Raw genomic sequence first — 3,715 nt, 5'->3', positions numbered from 1 at the left:
CCTATTCTATTTTATTTTATTTTATTTTATTTTATTTTATTTTATTTTATTTTATTTTATTTTATTTTATTTTATTTTATTTTTTGGAAATGGAGTCTTGCTCTGTCGCCCAGGCTGGAATGCAATGGAATAATCTTGGCTCACTGCAACCCCTGCCTCCCGGGTTCAAGCTATTCTCCTGCCTCAGCCTCCCAAGTAGCTGGGATTACAGGCATGTGTCACCATGCCCAGCTAATTTTTGTATTTTTATAGAGACAGGGTTTCACTATGTTGGCCAGGCTGGTCTCAAACTCCTGACCTCAGGTATTCTGCCCGCCTCAGCCTCCCAAAGTGCTGGGATCATAGGCGTGAGCCACCGTGCCCAGCCGATGCATTTATTTTAATATGTACTAGAAAAATATAACAAATCCATGAAAACTGACATAACGGATCTTTAGGACAAGGTTAAATTAGATAATACTGTAGATATTTATTCCTTATACTATATGGATTTTAGTAGCACTTAGTGCATTCGGGACTATTTTAGAATTTAAATAAACTTTCTGTTGTGACACATTGGAAATAAGGATAGAATAGAGAATCCCAATCGCTAGCATATATAGTTGACTCTCATCTATGGACCATTGTTATATTCTGTGGTCACCACAAATGTATTAACAAATATTGAACCATTGCTCCTAGGATAAATACAGGATTAGGTTTCTGTGAGCCTCTGGTCATAACATTTTTATCAACTGATCAATATATAACCTGGTTTTATTTATGTTTCTGTTTAAAGAAATCTTATTTAATATATATTTTGGATTCATTAATATTGAACTCACAGCCAGCAGTGTAACTTGTGCCTGAAGGAGGCCTATCTAACACATATATTTTCTCCACAAGACACAACAGAAGAGCCTTTTTGTGCTTAGAAACACTAGACAGGCCGGGCGCGGTGGCTCACGCCTGTAATCCAGCACTTTGGGAGGCCAGGGTGGGCGAAGCACCTCAGGTCAGGAGTTTAAGACCAGCCTGGCCAACATGGTGAAACCTCATCTCTACTGAAAATGCAAAACTTAGCCAGGCATAGTGGCAGGCGCCTATAATCTCAGCTACTTGGGAAGCTGAGGCAGGAGAATTGCTTGAACTCGGGAGGTGCAGAGGGCAGAGGTTGCCGTGAGCTGAAATCGCGCCACTGCACTCCAGCCTGGGCAACAAGAGCAAGTCTTTGTCTCAAAAAAAAAAAAGAAAGAAAGAAAGAAAGAAACACTAGACAGTACCTCAGCACTAAGGGGCCATTTTAAACAGTGAAATCACCAAAAAACAAACAAACAAAAAAAACATGAAATGTGAAAAACACAGCTTTACATATACTGTGAAAAGGTCACTTGTTTACAGTATGAGAGCTGAAGTAAGGTGGAATGTATCCTTGTTCAGCATCAACTGGAAAAATGCATATAAGGCAATTTAAGTTTTTCACCACTCTGTACATGTCCACAAATGACCACAAAGGTGCTGCAAGTATTGATTTGGGGATTATAAATACATTTTAGCAAGTAGGTAAATTTGCAAATATGTAATTTACAAATAAATGAGGATCTGCTATATTCTTATTATTGATTTTTAAATGCCCATTGCTTCTTTCTCTTAAGTGAAAAGAAACTTCTGGAGGCATGCAGATTTGCCAGAAATCAGAAAAGGAAAAGCCTGAAGTTAGAGTATTTAGTTTCATGTTGAGTGAATACCTTGTATTGTTCAGAATTGGGAGAAGTTCGAGACTGAATTTCCCATGTGAATAAATGTAAAGATTGGCCTCATTTCTCATTTTGTACACATAATGAGAGTATTAATGTTTTACATTCTTTAAAATTTGTAGGATTCAAATAGCATGAAATGTGACTTACCTTTATGTCCAGCTAAATGTGCAGAATGCAATTAAACAGAGTTAACACTAGGTGGCTCTCGCAGATCACTTGAACTGCTAGGTACTTAAGAGCTACTAGGTACCTGAGAGCAACTAGGCACTTAGTTGAAATGTTACGGAATAAACTCCCTGAGGAGATAGCCTCTCTGGTCCTTTCTTAAATTTCTGGTAACCCTAGCAGATTACCTATAGGACAGTGCATTTTTAATGTTAGATACATTGTAGGTATTTGTTTGATTGGAAAAAATAAGTAACATGGTATAACACAAGACTGAGCACATACGTAAGGCAGTATAGCAAAATAGGTAAGAGTTTAGGCTTTGAGAGTTTCCGAAATGGGTTTGAATTCCAGCTCTGTATATCTTTGGTCAAGTAACTTAATGTTCCTGAACCCAAATTTCTTCATGTGTCAAGTGGGGATAATATTGCTATGTACAAAATTACCCCACATCTAACAGCTGAAGGCAACAAATACTTATTATCTCACAGAACTCTGAAAGTCACAAATCTGGTAGTGGCTTACCTGGGTGGTTGTCAGGATCTCTCCTGACGTGGCAGTCAAGATGATGGCTTGGACTGAGGTCATCTGAAGGCTTGACTAGGCTTGAAGGATCCACTTTCCAAGCTCACTCATGTGCCTTTAGCAAGAGGCTTCACTTCCTCACCATGTTAAACAGTCCATAGGGCCATGAATGATGTGGTAGCAGGCATCTCCCAAGAGAAAGTAAGCAATCAAAATGGAAACAATACTGTCTTTTTTTTTTTTTTTTTTTTCTTTTGAGAGAAAGTAGCTCCTGAGTAGCTGGGACTACAGATGCACAACACCATGCCTGGCTGATTTTCGTATGTTTTTATAGAGATGGGGTTTTGCCATGTTGGCCAGGCTGGTCTCATACTTCTGAACTCAAGTGATCCACCTGCCACAGCCTCCCAAAGTGCTGAGATTACAGGTGTGAGCCACTGCGCCCAGCTGATAATGTCTTTTATAACCTAATCTCTAAAGTGACATGCCATCACTTCTGTCATATTCCATTGATAACACAAACCAATCATGGAACAACTTAAGAGATGAGTTTAAAAAGGTGTGAATACCAAGAGGGCAGGGATCATTGGGGGCTATCGTGGAGGTAATAGTGTCTATCTCATTACAGTTATTAGGTACATGTATTTGACAATGCATGTAAAGTAGTAAGCACAGTGCTTGGCACATGGTGTTGCTCTCTTTAATAATGCTTGGAGCATGAAAAGTACTATCTTATATGTACTTCATAGAATCAGAGACTATCAACAGTTGACTAAAAGGACTTTGCCTATAGAAAACTAACTTGTTCCTCTTGTTTCAAGATTTTCTCCTGGTGACCACAGAATATAACTGTGGTCCATAGATGAGAATCAACTATATATGCTAGTGATTGGTATTGCTTTTGTTTTTATTTATTTATTTATTATTATACTTTAAGTTCTAGGGTACATGTGCATAACGTGCAGGTTTGTTACATATGTATACTTGTGCCATGTTGGTGTGCTGCACCCATCAACTCGTCATTTACATCAGGTATAACTCCCAATGCAATCCCTCCCCCCTCCCCCCTCCCCATGATCGGCCCCAGTGTGTGATGTTCCCCTTCCCGAGTCCAAGTGATCTCATTGTTCAGTTCCCACCTATGAGTGAGAACATGCGGTGTTTGGTTTTCTGTTCTTGTGATAGATTGCTAAGAATGATGGTTTCCAGCTGCATCCATGTCCCTACAAAGGACGCAAACATCCTTTTTTATGGCTGCATAGTATTCCATGGTGTATATGTGCCAC

At 39.2% G+C, this 3,715-nt stretch overlaps 1 protein-coding gene across 1 annotated transcript in view; it reads left to right on the top strand.

The window, feature by feature from the left end:
• The window catches only part of KIAA0586 (KIAA0586 ortholog), a 132,802-nt gene that overhangs the window by 79,607 nt on the left and 49,480 nt on the right, over window positions 1-3,715 (top strand).

Source organism: Rhinopithecus bieti, unplaced genomic scaffold (assembly GCF_001698545.2).
Source record: "Rhinopithecus bieti isolate Rb0 unplaced genomic scaffold, ASM169854v2 scaffold_6717, whole genome shotgun sequence".
Taxonomy (NCBI): Eukaryota; Metazoa; Chordata; class Mammalia; order Primates; family Cercopithecidae; genus Rhinopithecus; species Rhinopithecus bieti.
The sequence above is the reverse complement of the archived record's forward strand: the minus strand, read 5'-3'. Positions and strand labels throughout refer to the sequence as shown.